We start from the raw sequence: 19,960 nt of genomic DNA, 5'->3' as shown, positions 1-19,960 counted from the left end.
TTGGGTCCTAGGTATGGGGAGCATGACTAGGGGAATCCTAGGCCAGGGTATGCTGCTCCCACCTGTTTCTCACCAAAGAACAGTCTTGGGGCCACATGTGCAATGGCATAAATTAGAAGGCAGCCCCTGGGGCTACTCTAATTAAATCTGGGAACAAGGTCTGATCCCTGGCAGATCTCAGGATCGCGGGAGGGGTAACATGGCTTCAAGTTATCTCTGCTATATCTCTCTGGTCCTGTAACAAAACACCGCTCAGCCCTGATTGGGATTTAGCCCTCTGAATTCTGAATGCACCCTACATGTTCTAAAAAAACGTTCATGTCCCTTGATGTTGTAATCTTTCTAAGAGTTGAGTAACTTTGTATTCTCCTCACAGTAAGGTGCAAAAATGAGTGAAACCCATATGCACCTGTATTATGTAGATCAATGTGAAGATCAACAAGCACTTTAAAAAACTTGCCACTGTTTATTTGTCTGCCTTTTCTGATGAGTCAGATTTTTTTTTATGTGGAATGTCTCTCGTCTGAACTGGCCCTTACAACCTCTTAACTTCCTCTAGCTCCTGAACAATACCGAGAAATCTCTGTCATAGACTCTCCTCTAAGAAATCCTGTCCGATCTACATGGTTCTTCTGAAGATGTTCACGCAGTGTGCAGAGGCAGTCAAAAAAGCAAACAGGGGATGTTAGGAATCATTAAAAAGGGGATAGAGAATAAGATTGAGAATATATTATTGCCCTTATATAATCCATGAATACGCCCACATCGTTGAAATATTTGCATACAGATGTGGTCTCCTCATCTCAATCATCTCAAAAAAGATATACTGGCACTGGAAAAGGTTCAGAGAAGGGCAGCTAAAATGATTAGGGGTTTGGAACGGGTCCCATATGAGGAGAGATTAAAGTGGCTAGGACTTTTCAGCTTGGAAAAGAGGAGACTAAGGGGAGATATGATAGAGGTGTATAAAATCATGAGTGATGTGAAGAAAGTAGATAAGGAAAAGTTCTTTACTTATTCCCATAATACAAGAACTAGGGGCCACCAAATGAAATTAATGGGCAACAGTTTTAAAAGGAAGTTCTTCACACTGCGCACAGTCAACTTGTGGAACTACTTGCCTGAAGAGGTTGTGAAGGCTAGGACTATAACAGTGTTTAAAAAATAACTGGATAAATTCATAGTGGTTAAGTCCATTAATGGCTATTAGCCAGGATGGATAAGGAATGGTGTCCCTAGCCTCTGTTTGTCAGAGGGTGGAGATGGATGGCAGGTGGGAGATCACTTGATCATTACATGTTAAGTTCACTCCCTCTGGGGCACCTGGCATTGGCCACTGTTGGTAGACAGGATACTGGGCTAAATGGACCATTGGTCTGACTCAGTACGGACATTCTTACGTTCTTATCATAGTGGTCTCTTCTCGCTTTAAAACCTATGTATCTATTAAACACTGTGTATTTCAACTGCATTCAGCAATGACTTCTTTCTGAACCCAACTGAAGAACCACAGTGAGTAAATGGAATGTCCAACAGGAATGGCAAAATCAGTTCAGATGAAATAAAGCTGAACAAAACTGGAATGCGTATAGCTAAATTATCCAGGACAACTTGCTCCCCTATTAATTGCTGCTGACTAAAAGAGAAAGTACTGGTCATCTCCCACTAGGGATCTGATCCAAAGTCTGTTCAAGCCAATAGAAATCTTTCCATTAATTTCAATGGACTTTAGAAGAGGCCCTATATTACCAGCCCAATTTGGAAGTGTCCAGACTTCTCCAAGTGAACCTGGAACCAATTTCCCAGTGAATCATGTGTGGAGGTGGGGGTTTGAGTGAGCTTGATACTATTTATGGTTTTGAATAGAAACCAGGTGACATTCAGTGATTTTGACCCCTATCCAAATAAAACTTAATGACTTTGGGTGAGTTTTGTGTTTTGGGGATTGTTCTAAGGCAAAATTTGAAGTAAAACATAAGCGGTGTAAAGGCATTAAAAAATACCAAGAAATGGTTGAGCTTTCTAATTCATCTTACGGCCAACACCTGTGCACCGTCATATTTTGCAGAGCTCTGCAAGAACAATAACTTGGATCAAACTCAAATTGGAACCTCCTGCTTCTCCACAGAGCTTTAGACAAATGCTTTTTCAAACCATTGTGTCCTTTGGTTCCCTTTAAGAAAAAAACTTCTTTGGTGGTTTCAGCAATTGTTTACACAAGTTTTCTCTTTCTAACTCATCTCATAAGTAATCTAAGTTCACTGGAGCTGGCCTGAGCAATGCATTGGCCCATAAATCATATAGATACCTCCTATGGAGACCTGGTCATATGTTCTTGAGAGTTGGTGCTTTGCACAAGCATGAGGAGTCTCTTCTTTCCACTTGTTTCTTCCCCTTTACCCCCACCTCCACTCTTTATTACAATCAACAAATCATCGTTGTTGAAAATATGGCCAACCAGCACAACTTGCATTATTGTGGACCTAGTCCTAAATATTCATTAAAGCATGTTCAAGAAATCATATATAATGATTTATATATTTATAAATCAGTGGTGTGCAGTCATACCACTATGGTGTTTGATCTTATCACATCTCACAAGCTAAGCAGGGATAGAGTCATAAAAGCATGGTAAAGGGGGCCTCAAGAGGTTATCTAGTTCATTCCACATGCTGAGGAAGGATTAAGTATTCCTAGACATCCCTGAGAGATGTTTATCTAACCTGCTTCCTTGTAATGGGATTTCCACAATCTCACTACTGTACCTGTTCTAGTCCTTAACTAATCTTATAGTTAGAAAGTTTTTCCTAATATCCAACCTAAATCTCCTTTGTTGCAAACCAAGCCAATTACTTCTTGCCCTACCCTTAGTGGACTTGGAGAACAAATAATCACCATTCTTTTTAGAACTTCTTACATATTTGAAGACGGTTTTCGTGTATTCTGTCAGTCTTCTCTTCTCTGGATGAAACATAACAAATTCTTTCAACCTTTCCTCATGGGTCATGTTTTCTAAACCTCTTATCATTTTTGTTGCTTTCCTCTGGACTCTCTCCAATTGGTCCATACCTCTCTTAAAGTATGGTGTCAAAAAGCAGACACAGCACTCCAGCTGAAGCCTCCCCAGTGCAGAGGGATGAGAGACCTCCAAGGAGTAACTTACACTGCTTCTGTAAGTGGGTGTTGGTGTTTCTGTAGGTGGAATTTCTCCCTAAGTCTGCACTCACATTCTCCAGCATGGCATTAACGGATATTATAATGCTGAAAGGTGCTCCTGACCACCTGCAGTTATGATGTATCTCATGTGTTATCAGATATTCTGGCCTTCTCTGTCTCTTAGAGGTGCATTGGAACTGTATACCCATACCCCCATCAGCTGTATTTTCACATTGCCTCAATGCTGTTTCCATCTAGGAGAAGGATGATCTTGTGGTTAAGACATCAGAGTGGGATTCATTAGATCTGCAGTCAATTCCCAACAGTACCACAGATTCCCTGTGTGACTTTTGGCAAGTCATTTAATTTCTCTGTGCCTGAGTTCCCCACCTCAATACTTCCTTTCTCTCGCTGGTTGTCTCTCATATTGATCTAGACAGCAAGTTCGTTGCGGGTAGAATCAATATCTTGTGCTGTATTTGTATACCACCTATCACAATGTGGCCCTGGTCTTAGGTGGGTCTGCTAGGCATCCTATAATATAAATAAATAACAATAACATTGAGTTTTGGGGGTTCAGTCCTGCTTTGTTGGCAGGGGCAGGGGGAATGGGGAGAGGATAAGGGGAATGTAATTCCCAGGGCCGATAACTCCTGCTTTCTCCAGCAAGGGCAGCTCCACACAATGGTTCAAGTGGGATCTCCTTTATTTTCTGTTATCCAAAAGCTGTCTTGCTCTGAGTACGATGTGGCATGAACGACTGTTTTGAAAGTAATGAAAGTGACCTGCACACCAGACATTCCAAAAAGCTTAGGCCAGGTGGGAGGAGTCTGCTGGTTGCACTCAAGCCCTTCTCTTTCCCCAGGCCAGCATTAAAAATGAAATCATGCCTCAGACCAAGGAGTGTTCCCACACACGGGGTAGCATACTGTTTGGAAATTACAAAGTGGTGCTGTGGTGGTAGGAGGGAGAAGTTAAATAGCATTTTATCATGTAGCTGATTTTGATGATGCAATGTAACCATACAGTGTTTCTATCAATGTGGGCATCTATGAATGCACTGCTACAGTAGAACTGATAATGTATAGCTTGTATTATTAGGCATGATAAAGTGGAAGTCGCTTTCAGGGCTTCCACTTTTCCTTGCCACTACTCATGAATAAAACCTAATCTAAAATACTGTGCACCATTCTATTGCTCATTTAATTGGGGCAGAAGATCATGGGAGACATATAGCAAAAGAGGATTAAAGAGATCGCCTGCAATCTATTATATTATTAGGCTACTTTGTATTTTTAAAGATCTAAGCATCTAAGGAAATGACATAGGAGATTCCAAACTCTTCTGGTTCAAACAATGAGCCCCTTCATTCTGCAAAAGAGTTTGGTGATAATCCAGTATGAATCCCTATTAAAAGTCTGTTGGGCATAAGTAAAAGTCATCTTTACAAACTGGTCCCTTTTTTTCCCCCCTTTTCCACAGATCTACTCCAGTCTCCTACTCTTGTGTTTCCTGAACTCTGCTGGTTTCATTCAGTCATTTTAATATCCCAGGCACTAAAGAGAATAGAAGCAGGAATCAGGTTTGTGCTGTTAGATTGATAAACAGATGCTAAGCTGATGTGACACAGATGCTACTGCTGAGCCAGGAAAAACAGGTCAAGGTTATTAGGAGAAAGTGCAGTACTGTCTCATAGCTGTAAGCAAAAAGTCCCCACGTGGAGTCAGTTCTCTCTCTCTCTCTCTCATACACACACAATTATCTGGTGGCAAAAGATAGCAGTTCACATCTCAGGAACTTTTTTTTTTTTAATTAATCACTACAAAAGAAGGAATCATTTAAAATTGTACACACACACTGCATTATATTTACAACACAGCTTATAAGCAACAGATGCAACACATTACATGTATGGATGACAATGATTACAGGCCCTGATTGTCTCCTACAGGATAAAATAGTACCAAGGGACAAAAAAGGGATTCCAAAGCAGGAAAGGGTAAACTGCAGCCTGTCAAATCTGTGGAAATTCTTGGTGAAATTCTTTTGTCTTTATTATATAGGAGTTCAGAGTGGATGATCAGAATGGTCCCTTCTGGTCCTAAACATCTATGAAGCTGAGACATTTACAATGTGAACAGAAAGTCATGTGAATGTGGTTTCAGTGAAAGCAGATGTGCCGCATAAAGAAGAGAAGGATGGCTGCATAGCCCAGTGGATAGAGCACTGAATTGGGTCTCAAGAGATGTGGGTTCTATTTCCAGTTCTGCCATTGACCTGCTGGGTGACCTTGAGCAAGTCACTTTCCCCTCAGTTTGCCTATCTGTAAAATGACAATAATGAGACTGGCCTCTGTTGCAAAGTACTTTGAGCTCTACCAATGAAAAGGTCTTGATAAGAGCTAGGTCTTGTTAAAGAGCTCTTATCTGCTACTCCTTTTGACCCAGCATGCAGAAAAAATATAATAATTGTGTCAGATGTGAAAAATCTCTGACACATTTAGATGATGAGCTGCAGTGTTGTTCAATGAATAGCACCTGGGACTGGAAGTGAGGTGAACCAGCCAGTTCTCATGTGGCAGATATTACATTTCCCACAAGACCTCTGCCCCATTCAGTGCACAGAATAGACTCTGCTCTGGCAACAAATAAGAATTGTGTACTGAAGGAGGATGTTGCCTGTAGAAGCCCTGCTTCGTTTGTTGCTGAAGTTGAAAGGTATGTAATGAATGAAGCAGGGAAATGCAGGAAGAAGAAGGATGGCCTCATGGTTAAGGCAGTTGAATGCTGCCCTGGAGAAATAGTCTATCCCTGCCTCTGCCACAGAGTTCCTCTGTGAAGCTGGGCAAGTCACATAAACCAGACTTTTCACACATGGTCACTAATTGCATGTTCCTCACTTCTGGGTTCCTCATTTGAGACTCTGGGGGTCTGATATGCAGAAGTGCCAAGCATCCAAAACTGTAACTTAGGTCAATGGGAGCTGAGGCTTGTACATAACGTGCTCTGAAAAACCAGGAGCAAAGCTTCTCAATATGGGCACCCAAAATTAGTTGTCACCTTTGGCTTTAATGTCTATTCCTCATTTCCCCATGTATTCCCTGGAGTGTTGTGAAAAAGCACCATAGAAAAAAACACGAACAAAGTAATAATTCTGTATTTCAGTGCAGGATATGGAGGGTGTGCCGTAAATAATGCATGGGGCTGCACACTGAATAATGACGATCAAAAGAAATATTGAAGAGTCCATATGGCGAGCATCATCCATCCTGTGCAGTGAATGAAACAGGAAAAAATAGTATTTGATCATGTAATTAAAAATTGTATCATAATGCATAGGTACAAGGGGGCCAAACGAAGGCACACTGACCACCATAATTCTAGCATTTCCTAATTTTTGAGTGTTTACCATTTCATCCTTACCATACTTTCAAAAATTTAGATGTAGTATATATGAAATAATAATAGGCATGGTAAAGTGCAAGATCTATCTATCTATCTATCTATCTATCTATCTATCTCCTCTTGCATTTTACCATTCTAATAATGCAATCCATATATTATCACTGCTGCTGTACCAGTGCATTCTTGTGATGGTAAATGACTTGATGCCCATGTTTCTGGAAACACTATTGTGGTTATATTCAGTCATAAAAATCAGCTACATAATAAAATGAGCTAGGATTGTAATTTTGCCCTATTTCTGAGTCAAATCTATCCCAGAGGTGATTAATAGGTTCATAGAGTTTAAGGCTAGACAAGACCATTGGGGAATCTAGTCTGAGCCCCTGTGTATCACAGGCTGCTAATTTTCACCCAGTTACCTCCTGAATTGAACCCAATAATATGTGTTTGACTAAAGCATAACTTATGTATGGCTAAAGCAGATCTTCCAGAAAGGCATCCAGTCTTGATCTGAAGACATCAAGAGATGGACAATCCACCATTTCCCTTGGTAGTTTGTTCCAATGGTTAATCAACTTCACCATTAATGAATTTTGTCTAATTTTCCATTTGAACTTGTCTGACTTCAGCATACAGCCATTGGTTCTTATATGCTTTTCCTGCTGGATTAAAAAGCCCTTTAGTGCCTGGTATTTTCTCTCCATGAAGGTGCTTAGACACTATAATCAAGTCACCTCTTAGGCTTCTTTTTGATAAAGTGAACACACTGAGTTCTTTAAGTCTCTCACTGTAAGGCATTTCTTTAGCCCTCAAATTATTTCTGTGACTCTGTTCTGCACCCTCTCCAATTTTACTACATTCTTTCTAAAGTCTGGACACCAAAACTAGATGAAGCATTCAGTTCTGGTCTCAACAATGCCAAATACAGAGGTCAAATAACCTTTCTACGCCCACTCACTACTTCCCTACTACCATCCAAGGACCCCGTTAGATCTTCATGCCACAGCATCGCATAGGGAAGTTATGTGGAGTTGCTTGTCCACAATGAAACCTAAAACCTTTTCAGAGTCACTGCTTTCCAGGATGCCATCTCGCATTCTATAGGTTTCCCAAAGAGTAATGACCCAACTCTGCTGCACTCCTGTGTACGGAGTAGAAAACTGAAATCTCCTTTTTGATCCTACATGGTGGTTTGAAGATAACATACTGAACTCTAAGGATCTGACTTTGATTGTATCTTCTTTTTGGAAGGTCACATACACTTTTTCCATACTGCATCCATAAAACGGAGCCAATCTGGCAGAGTTTCTTATAGCCACCCTTATGTATCCAACCATGAGAACATAAGGTTATATCTTTTTAGCAGAGATGATTGGAAAATAGGCTTTTTTCATTATAAATGTTTATTTTTTAGAGAAAAATAAAAAACTGAAATATTTCAGATGAAAACTGACCTATTTTGCTTCAGAAATGTTGCTGTGGTTTATCATGAGAATGTTAGTTTGGGTGCCTCATGCTCCCATTTTCCACTGTAGTCTGAGATCCCTGGTCAGACTACCTTTCCCATGATGCACCATGGCCTATCTTCAGGGTGAAGCAAAATGGTTGCATCATGGGGTCCCAGGCCATGGTGCATCATGGGAGATGTCATCTGGCTGGGGAAACCAGCACATGAAAGAAATGAGAAATTCAAATACGACTCCCATGAGGCACCGTGGAAGAATATTTGAATCAAAATAGTTTAGTTTTCATCCAAAATATTTTGATTGTGGACAAAATACTTTAGTTTTCAGGCATTTTTTTGTACAAAAATGCTTTTTTTCCCCACAGAAAGCAGACCCCTTTTGCCAAAAAAAAATTATTTAGTCAAAAACCCAATTTTCTTTTGAAAAACAGTTTTGATGGAATTATTTTTTTGACCAGCTCTACTTTTTAAGTTTAACACATTTCCTTTGAAAGTGATGGGTATAAATTGCAACTGTGTAGTAGTCAGGATAATTGAATGCTAAAAGGTAATGCATCAATATTTGTAAAACAATAACACCTAGGACCAAATCCTGAGATACTTATTCAGTTTTTTTTACTCACAATGAACATTCTCATTGGCTTGAAGTCAACACGATTCTATGCAGGCCTAATTGTCCACACAGGTAGGTCTTTTTGCAGGACTGAGGCTTTAGCCTGGCAAAGAAGCTTTGACACTTCAGCTTCCTGAGTCAGTCAGAGCTTTTTAGAATCTTGAAGTGGCTAGATTTGAGTTCAGATGTAGGAATGGATGAAGGTTTTGGAGGGAGCAGAGGGGAAACAGTGAACAATCATATATGTTCCACATCATTTTCCTCATCTCTACCAGGGAGTTACGATCATTGCCTCTGAAAAATGCAGTTTTCCAACCTGCCATTTTCAGAGGCCAGCTCAATTACATCATTGCTGTTCTAGTATGATCGGTCAGGTATTTCGAGTTAATTGTTAATCAAGTCCAGAAATAACCTCTCTTACCCAAAGCCCTGAAATGAGGTTGCCAGACCAATACATATATAAATAATAAATTCTTTTATTACCATTATCATCTGAACAATCTCCAAAAGTCTCAATAATAACAAGCAGAATGACCTCAAAAATGTTATTTTAAGAGCAAAGTAATGCAAACTGCTTTTCTCATTTCATTATTTTATTATTTCACCTATTTAAAAAAAAAACAAAAAAACCCCAGCAGGATCTACAACATAAACTGCCCAAGTGCACACAGACCTACAGTTTTAATTCGTGCAGCAATGTGGTTCCACAGGCATTCAGCAATTTCTCTGCTGAGCCACTTAACATACACGTTAACAAACGGGTTAGATGAAAACACAATAGCAGTTCATCAACTTTTACAAGGTCACACGTCTAACTTGAATTGTAAAAAATACTTCATTAGTAGCTTCTTATTTGTGTTTACAAACATGGCTTTTCTCCAAATTTAGGCTTTTCCACTTTGGATACTTCTAGGAGAATCAAGCCAGTTAATAAATGCTTGAAGTCCCTAGTTCTTTACTAAGAGACCCCTCCAGAGCCTATTAACACCAGTTTTATGGAAAACAGAGTTGGTAGCCACCTCTGCCATGTGTTGGCACTCTCTAAAAGCTTGTTAATGCATTCCCAAAAGAGCTTGAGTTGGAGGGGGGAAAATGGTTGGAATGGGGTTGACAGGAAAACAAACTCCTGGTTTACACTTAAAAGAATTGCTAGCATATCTATGTCAGTTAGGAATGTGGAAAAAAATCACAGGCCTGACCGACAGAGCTGTGTCAGCAAAAGCCCTAGTATAGATATAGAAGCTGAGAATGGGAGACAGAGGCTGGATCATTTGATGATTACCTGTTCTGTTCATTCCCTCTGAAACACCTGGCACTGGCCACTGTTGGAAGATAGGATACTGGGCTAGATGGACCTTTGGTCTGACCCAGTATGGCCATTCTTATGTTCTTTAGTTATACGGGGAAAAAAGTCTTTTGCTGGTATAACTTATTTTGTTTAGGGAAATGGTATCAGCTTCATGAGCAAAAGAACTCTTCTGCCGATATAAGCTTCATCTCCATATAGGAGGGTTTGCCTTTCTAGTATAGAAAAGAGGAGACTTTTCCAGTGCAGCTATACTGACAAATCCTTTCTAAAGTGGACAGGGTGTCATTCCTGAATTCAAAAACTTTGCAAAGAATTATGTGAGAAACTGCTTATAGGACCTGGTCCACATTCCACTGAAGTCAATAGAATTAAATAGTCTTTAGAGCAGGCCTTTAGTGAACTCAGGTGCAATGAGACTCTATTTATACTAAAGCCAGGTGACAGCTGCTATTTCAGTGCATAACAGTGTAAAACTTACAGTTCTGGTTGCAGAGAAACATCCACTTAAAGTGTAAGTATTGTGATGGGGCAAGGCCAGATGGCTACAGTAAAGTACTGAGAAACAGGTATGTTAGCCCCAGGCTAAACAAATCCTAGTACCCTGGTAATCAAATGGCAGTTGCTACAGGTTAATCAAGGCACCTGGAGCCAATTAAGATCTTCCTAGAAGGCAGTGGAGATGGCTACTTTAATTAGAACACCTGCAGCCAATCAAGGCAGGCTAATCAGGGCACCTGGGTTTAAAAAAGAAACTCACTCCAGTCAGGGAGAGAGATGCCAGCGGAGAAGAAGTGCGAGTGAGGAGCTGGGAGCAAGAAGGCAAAAAGCTGAGAGTGAGAGAGTGTACTGCTGGAGGATTTAGGAGACAAGCATTATCAGATATCAGGAGGAAGATCCTGTGGTGAGGATAAAGAAGGTGTTTGGAGGAGGCCATGGAGAAGTAGCCCAGGGAGTTGTAGCTGTCATGCAGCTGTTACAGGAGGTACTATAGACAGCTGCAATCCACAGGGTCCTGGGCTGGAACCCGGAGTAGAGGTGGGCCTGGATTCCCCCACAAACCTCCCAACTCCTGATCAGACACAGGAGGAGTTGACCCAGACTGTGGGGAAGATCACTGAGGTGAGCAAATCTGCCAAGAAGCGCAGGACCCACCAAGGTAGAGGATAAACTTTGTCACAGTATTCACAAAAAAGGGCCATGCTATCTCAATGTACAGGGTGCACTAACTGTTTTAAAACACATGTAAAAATAAATATCTTCTATAGCTGCGATTTTCAAAGGAGTTGAGTGCCTAACTCTCTTGGGCTCCATTGAAAATCCCAGCCATGAGCAGAAAAATATATATTGGGCCAGATCTTCAGGTGGTGCACATTGACATGTCTCCATTGACTTCAGCAAGAAATGACTCTGATTTGCACCAGCAGAGGATCTGTCCCACTGAATCTACTTCCCATAGGAACTACTGAACATTCACACACCTATTTGCATTTCTTAACAGTGAGATCTACAGTATTATAGTGAATGCTGAGAACTATCACTTGAGTAATTTAAAATTGGGCAAGCCATAACAATGAAGACTATTTATCATCTTAGGTACTTTTCTGTCTCCCATCACCATGGTATCTGAGTGCCTCACCATTTTTAATGCATTTATCCTCACAACTAAGTGACTTGTCCAGCGTCACCCAGGATTGATTCACAGCAGAACTAAGCAATCATAGTAAAAAGTGAAACAGTTGCACACTGACAGAGAATATAGACTGTATGTTTATTTCTTCTGGTCTATGTGACATTCAGGGGCTCAGTCCTGCTCCCGTTGACGTCCATAGGAGTTTGCCATGAATGTAACTGGCAGAAGAATTGTGCTTGTGGACAGCTGTGTTTTTTCATCATCAATTCCTATATCTTTGTGCCCTGCCTAGAGATAAATGATTTTTTTTTCTCCATAAATATTATCTGAGTTCTAAAGCCATTTTCAACGTGAGCATATTTCCCACCCCTTTGTGTTTGCTTTCCACAAACCTTTGCATGTGCGTCCTTTCACTAGGACAGAGACAAAAAGTTAATTTCAAGCTTGAATGTTCTAATACTCACTATGGACGAATTTCAAATTGTATATTTTATTCTAAAATTCTCATTTTACAACATGTTGCCTAGTTATGTTAATTTTTCAGCTGGCACACAGAAACAATGTTGTACCCAAGAGAGCACGGTGTTCACATTGGACCTTCAGTGGCAATGTTTGCAATTTGTGTTGTGCATAATACATCCAGTTGGGAAACAGAAATAATACAGTTACAAGAATGCTGTCTGTCTGTATATGTACCAATAGTTTGCTACTATACCAGCTGCCAGTAGATGGTTCCCAAGGATATATAACATGGTTCCTGGGTTTTGTAGGACCAATAAAACATGTAGGTGTCGAGGGTTGAATATGGTGTACTCTGTACCGTGTAGTATCAGAAGTAAAAGAGCTTTTTACTCCTTTAATTCTTTGTGGTGTCTGACCAGAGGGACTAGCATGGAGTGACTGCACAGATTAAGAATTAGCCACTGAATATCGGTTTCTGATCCCCTCACTGATGTCAAGTTGTACCTTACTCCACAACTTGTTCTGCTGAGTTCAGTGGTTGTGGTTTGAGCACTGGCCTGCTAAACCTAGGGTTGTGAATCCAATCCTTGAGGGGGCCATTTAGAGATCTGGAGCAAAAAATCTGTCTGGGGATTGGTCCTGCTTTGAGCAGAGGGTTGGACTAAATGACCTCCTCAGGTCCCTTCCAACCCCAATATTCTATGAACTTGTAAGCTAAGGTGCTATTTAATGTGAGTATATGTTTTGGAATAAATTATTTGTGTGATATTCTCACTGCTCGCAACTGTCATGTTATAAAATATGCAGGAGCAACTTCTGTCCCTCACTGCAGGAGCTTTCTGTTGATCCTGGTGGAGGAGGAATAGCTGGAAGAAAGGAAAAGAGGCGGGAATGTTGCTAGACCCAGTTGATTCTTGGCTGCTGGAGCAGTCCCTTGGGGCCATCAGTAGCTGATGCAAGATACAGCATCCTTTAGGGCTACTTAAATGCATAGTAGGAACCAGCCCAGACCTTATCTGGCTCAGATACAGTACAAAGATGCTGAAAGCCATCATTGCCCCATCCTCCCCGGTCTTGCACCAAGCACAGCTTAACCTGACTAGAGAACCTGGCCTGCAGTGTTTTAATTTACCTCTGAAGATTCTTGGTAATGTGCCTGTCATAAGTAGATAGGTAAGGTAAGGGTTAATTTTCTTTTACTGTAAAGGGTTACAAAGGGAACCAAACACCTGACCAGAGGACCAATCAGGAAACCGGATTTTCAAAAGTAAGGGTGGGAACCTCTGGAGGTTTTTGGCTTTGTTCTGTGTCTTTTTGTTTTCCTCGGCTGTGAGTAAACAAGCTTTTCTTCTAACTCCATCTTCTTTCAAATATTCTACTATCAAGTGTGAGTACAAAGGAAACAAAGTAATCGGCTGTGATGTGCTTTGATTTGTATTTACATGGGTGTTGATTTGCTGGACTGGTTTAATTGGGCTATCTTTTAAATCAGACTGTTTATTCCTATTTTCTTATAAGCCATATTCCTGTATTGAGTTTCTTAATGCAGTATTATTGTTCTGTATTTTCTTTCTTTTTATATAAAGTTTCTTTTTAAAACTTGTGGGAGTTTCTTTTCCTAGTGAGGCAGAGGGGAGAGGAATTTCTGTGCCCGGAGCTCTGTTATATCTGTGACAGGCTAGGCGGGGGGAGGGAAAAGCCCAAGCTCTGTGTCTTACTTTCCTATTGTCCCAGGGCGGGAAAAGGCTACGGGACAAAGGGAGGGGTGAATCTCTTGTGTGAGCTGACTAGGTTTGAATGCATAGCCTCGGGGAAGCTAGATTGCCTCTCTGGTTGTACTCAAAGGGAATAGGACAGCATCGCATCGGCTAACCCAGGAAAGGGGGGGAAGCTGGGGGATGAGATAGAGGAGACCCAGGGGCTCTGGGTCTTGGAGGGGTCCCCCAAGGAAAGGTTTGGGGAACCCGAGGGGGCCGAAACCCTGGAAAACTTCGGCTGGTGGCAGCGAGATAAGATCCAAGCTGGGTATAAGCTTGGGGAGGTTCACAGTAAGCACCCAGATTTTGTACGCTAAGGTCCAGATTTGGGACAGACGTTTACCACAGTGCCATCATAGAATATCAGGGCTGGAAGGGACCTCAGGAGGTCATCTAGTCCAACCCCCTGCTCAAAGCAGGACCAATTCGCAACTAATCATCATAAGCATCTCTGCTTATTGGGATTTCTTTAGAGCTGTTCATCCAAAAGGGAAGCTGGGACAACCTCTCCAGCAGGCAGCTTTGTTCTGTGCATTTTAAGAACAATGGTGGTTCTGGTTACAAGGTTAGGGTGTAGTTTCACCAATGACTACTTTCCAGACATGGTTTCTAATCCTTTGAGTGGGAAAACAGCACCATCCACACTTCCCAGGCCTATCTCAGCCCCCCCATGCAAACTCATTTAATTAGTCCGCTTAACTAACTAACCAATAAGTTACTGTATGCCAAGGTAGACATTCTAGTGTTCAACAAAAGCCAGTATTAGGTATTTTGGTGGAAGAGTGGGGACAACACGCTGGAGTCCCTGAAAATAAATTGCCCCATTTAGGATTCCTGGGAAAGGTTAAATCTGAATTTTTCAAAAATGTATCATGGGAGGATAGTTATGGGAAGGAACAGGACATTTTCAACTCTCACTGAATCTTCTAGGAAGAGTTGCTGGGCACTTGGCAGGATAAGGGTAAGATTGTCACTGTTCTCAGGGGTGCTGGCACAATATTTGTAATGGGGGTACTGATATAAATCACATATTTGGTGTTTATTATTACTCCTTGAAGCCAAGAGTGTGGCAGCACCCCCGGCACCCCTTGTTCCTGCATCACTGACTGCCCTGGTACACAATCCCTGCCGAGTTTGTGGCTCCAGACATGGTGGGGAGAGTAGGGGCTGCTTTCCCAGTACTACCTCCTGTGAGGATGTGAGTGAGGAGGAGGCTGTGGTAGGCCTGCCCATAATTCATATTTCTTGGTAAAATAAAATGGCTTTGAGGGGTTTAACAAGGGGCCTGACCAAAACCAGATACAACCAAATTGATGTGTGAAAGGAGATATCTGAGCTAGGTCATGAAGCTGTTGAAAGACAGCTATTAATTATTAATGGTCTTCTTTTATTTAATAGACAATCCTTTGGAGGGTGGAGAAGGAAATTGTTTTATCAACCCCTATTGGGTGTAGAGATGAACTGGAGAAAACTATCTTAAAAAGCAGGGGTAGCTGCCTGGAGCAGGAGAGGCATTTCTGAACAGGCAAGCTCCTCCAGATCCAGGAAACTGATGGAGAAAGATCTGGACCCAGCAAGGGAAGCTGCTACCTAGGCCACATCTAGACTACGCGCCGTATCGGCGCGTTAAAATCGATTGCTCGGGGATCGATATATCACGTCTGATCTAGACGGGATATATCGATCCCTGAGCGCGCTTATATCGATTCCGGAACTCCACCAAAACCAACGGAGTTCCGGAATCGACATGGCGAGCCGCGGACATCGATCCCGCGCGGTGAAGATGGGTGAGTAAATCGATTTTAGATATTCGATTTCAGCTACGCTAGTCTCGTAGCTGAAATTGCGTATCTAAAATCGATTTTCGCGAGTAGTGTAGACCTGGCCCTAGACAGCAAATGAGGGAGACCAGAGTGATCAGAGAGGGCAATTTTACACAGACATCCCTACGGAGAAGAGAACCCCTGTAATTTTGAGGAGACCTGCTGAAGGCTGGAGCAGTTCTGGCCAGAGTCAGTCTAGGGAGATGGACAGAGGCGTCCATGTCCTGGGAGCCATGGTTGCTATCAGGCTGTGGCGGGTGAACACAGTTGGGAGACACTGAAAGACCAAGGAGTTGGGAGAGGGGCAAGTCAGAACCACAAAGACGGGTAGTGAGTGGAAGGTGCTTTGGATCCAACCCCCACCTCCCTCGTTACTTGCCAGCCGAAAAACTAATGGGCTGCAAAGGGAGGTATATGCTGCTCTACTAAAAGATGCAAGGTTCCTTGTTCCTCGTCTAGAGCAAGGGGTGGAGGGAACCAGGGATGAAACTGTGAATCAGAGGCGTGTCCCGGCAATACAATGCCTCCCAGGGCTCCTGTTGGGGCAATGAATCTAATGCAGGGGTTCTCAAACTTCATTGCACCATGACTCCTTTGTGACAACAAAAATGACTACACAATCCCAGGAGGGAGGACCAAAGCCAGAGCCTGCCCAAATCTCACCACCCCAGGCAGGGGTTTTCAAAGACAAAACTCAAGCCCTGTCACCCAGGGCTAAAGCCCTTGGGCTTCAGCTCCAGGCAGTGGGGCTCGAGATTTGGCTTCGGCCCCAGAAGGTGGGCTTGGGCTTTGGCCCTGGGCTGTGGGGCTCAAGCTTCAGCCCTGGGTCCCAGCAAGTCTAATGCCAGCCCTGGTGACCCCATTACAATGGAGTCATGATCTACTTTGGGGTCCTGACCCTCAATTTGAGAACTGCTGGTCTAATGCATGATCTCAACTCAAGGCTGTTCCTAAAGTCACAATCTAACCCTAAGGAGGAAAACAAAGAAATGTTTTATTTCCTGCTGACCTGCCAAAATGTAATTTTAAAATAGGGAATATTTTATACACTGCTTAAATGCATTTATTATAGTGTGGAAGGCTCATAGGATTGCCAAGCCAGAAGGAAGCAATGCCTCATAAAGTCTAGTAGCCTGCCCAACAATGACCTATAGAAAATACCTCATACAGAGGTTATTGTCCTCCCCAAAACAACTACCTTGGAGACCCTTGTAAATCTCAAACAAAAATGCACTAGCTACAGTATAATTACAGAAACAATGAAACACATGCAACCAACCAAAGAAAACCGCTTCTGCTCCTACTCCTGCATATTTTATATTGCAGAGCTGGACACCAGCTCAATTCGACCATGAGCGAACATGCGGAAATATGAGTTTGAGGCCCATTGTACTTGCAATTTTCCCATTGCGTCAGTACCACAGCACGTTTGCAGATTAACTGTAAGAGTTTGCACTTGTTTCTATAATGCATCATGCTTCATTCTGATTGGAAGCGAGGTGACTGTGTGACACAGCACAAAGAGACACACATTCAAGAGCCTTTTCATTGACTTCTATGGATGGGGACTTTCATTGGGTATCTTCCCTTTGCCCATCAACGCTTCACAAGTGCTTCTTTTCTTCCCTCCGGCAAACTGACCTCTATGGTCTGTGAGCTCTGGGCCAAATTCAGAGGTGATGTTTGAGCTGGGGCAAGATTTAGGTCAGTAAGTAGACGTAATAAGGTTGAAAGGGAATGGTACTGAGTTTAATTTACTGTAAACTAAACTCTGAAGGCACTGGAAATTGCTCTAGTTTAGATTTAGCTGAATGAGTCTAACTTCTTTTCCAGCCCACTCAACATGTAAGTTACAGCAGCCGTGATAGACCCAGACCAGTGGGGTACAGGAGGCTGATAGAGGGCAAATATACTGGTCACTAGTAGTTTACTGTTCCCTGAGTGACCAGAGCAGGGGCTGCACTAGAGTAATCAGGAACCTGCTAGAACCAATTAAGGCAGACAGGCTGATTAGAACACTTGCAGCATAGGGCGCAGGCTAATCAGGGCACCTGGGTTTAAAAGGAGCTCCACTCTCAGGTTGAGGGGAGCCAGAGGAGAGGAGTGCATGTTGAGGAGCTGGGACAAGAGGACAAAGCTGAGCGTGAGAGGGTGTGCTGCTGGAGACTAAGGAGCACAAGCGTTAACGACGCAGAGGGAAGGTCCGTGTGGTGAGGAATAAAGAGGTGTTTGAGGAGGCCATGGGGAAGTAGACCAGGGGTTGTAGCTGTCATGCAGCTGTTACGAGGGCATTATAGACAGCTGCTAATCCACAGGCCCTGGGCTGGAACCGGAGTAGAGGGTAGGGCCGGGTTGCCCCCAAACCTCCCAACTCCTGATCAGACACAGGAGGAATTGACCCAGACTGTGGGGAAGATCACTGAGGTGAGCAAATCTGCCAGTAAGTGCAGGACCCGCCAAGGTAGAGAAGGAACTTTGTCACATAGCTTAGACTCACCTTTACACCTACCTATACACTTTTACCAGTGGGTAACTTACACCATCTTCTATATCACCTCTGATCTCTCACTTATTTAAACACACACACATGCACACCTTTATTTTAAGAAGGTAAATTATGTTTTCACACCCTCTCCTCTTGCAGTCGAACCTGGTGATACTGTGCATGCAAATACCCTGTACTTCAGATTTAGCTATAATCTTAACTGTACAGCTGAGGTCTGTTTGATGTTCCTTAAGTGGTGGAATTGAAAGAACAGTTCCCTGCTAACTGGAATAGCTACTAGTTTATTAAATCCTTGATTTGAAATCTTGCTGTCAAAGAGCGCACAGTCAGCTGATGCCATGAAAGGCTCGCATTGTCAATTCTTGCTGAGCTTTAAAACTGGCATGAAGCATAAAGTGAAGTGACATTAAACGAACTGACAATCTGAGGTTTCCTGTGTAAACCTCCAGGAAATAATAACTTGGGTTTGCAATGTAAAAAGATGACTTAGAGTAAAACAGAAAAAAATCAGTAAAAAAGGAGAAATGGAGAATTGTTATTAAAATGAGTCCGGAATAGACTGTAAGAGGATTCCTTTCTCCTCTTCCCCCCTCCCCACCCCAATTTAATGATTGCAAAACTAAGGTGACGGGAAAGATTTATGAGGAACATTTTTAAAGGTGGGTTCACCATATGTGCAAGGCAGACAATGTCTGAAGGGCCTGTGGCTCTTGCACTTTATATAAAATGACAAAATGTGACTATTGCTAGAAAAAACAGCACAGAATAGGCTATTAGCTACAATAAGTGAAATAGGAAATCATGAAATGGTCATGTACTGTTGCTTAGATGCAGTGTCTAAGTGGATGTACTAAAAATTTGAGTCTTAACCCCTTAGCATCTCAGGCCTCATTTATGCACCAACTTGCACTGGTTTAATTAAACCAGATTAGTTAAACCTGTACAAACCCATGTGTGGATACTCATATTGTGGTTTAAGGGTATGTCTACACTGCCCACCCGATTAGTGAGTGGTAATCGATCTATTGGAGTTTAATTTATCATGTCTAGTGTAGATGTGATAAAATCGATCCCTGATCGCTCTGCCATCAACTCCGGAACTCCACCGCATGCAAGAGGCGGAAGCAAAGTCAATGGGGGAGCAGCAGCAGTCGACTTGCTGCCATGCTCAGGGCCAGGTAAATCGACCTAAAATACGCCGACTTCAGCTGCGCTGTTCGCGTAGCTGAAGTTGCGTATCTTAGGTCGACTCCCCACCCTAGTATAGACTTAGCCTAAAAGAGTGGCTTATTTTGATTTAACTTAAACCCATTCCTAATCAAGTTAAACTAAACTGTAATAAATCTGGTTTAAACCACACTAAGAGTGTCTGTAAACAGGTTTGCACCAGTTTAAGTAAATCCATTTAAAATCACATCTTAAATTAAACTTATGTAACTCTCATTTAGGCATCTGGAAATTTCACCATGTGTAAAGTGGGGATAATAATATTTACCTATCTCACAGGAGAAATATAAAGAGTAATTAATTGCTGTTTGGTTAGCACTTATATGATGTTAAGCTCTATATAAATTCTGTGTATTACATAATCTGCTTATAAATTTAGAAAAAGCAGTTTTTGAGATATATGCTTAAGAGGAAATGTTGGAAGACTGAAAAAAGGGAATATACATTTTTCAAAGGCAGATATCTCAAAAGTGGTTTGTCCAATTAATTTGAAATTTACCCCCCAGATTCTCCTCTGGCTAAAAAGACAGGTATAAGGATAAAGTATGGCTTATTTTCAGGATAGTAACAGAAATTGGAGATTTGCATCTTGATTCTGCCAAGAGTTA

Source organism: Chelonoidis abingdonii, chromosome 3 (genome assembly GCF_003597395.2).
Source record: "Chelonoidis abingdonii isolate Lonesome George chromosome 3, CheloAbing_2.0, whole genome shotgun sequence".
NCBI classification, from domain to species: Eukaryota; Metazoa; Chordata; order Testudines; family Testudinidae; genus Chelonoidis; species Chelonoidis abingdonii.
The sequence above is the reverse complement of the archived record's forward strand: the minus strand, read 5'-3'. Positions refer to the sequence as shown.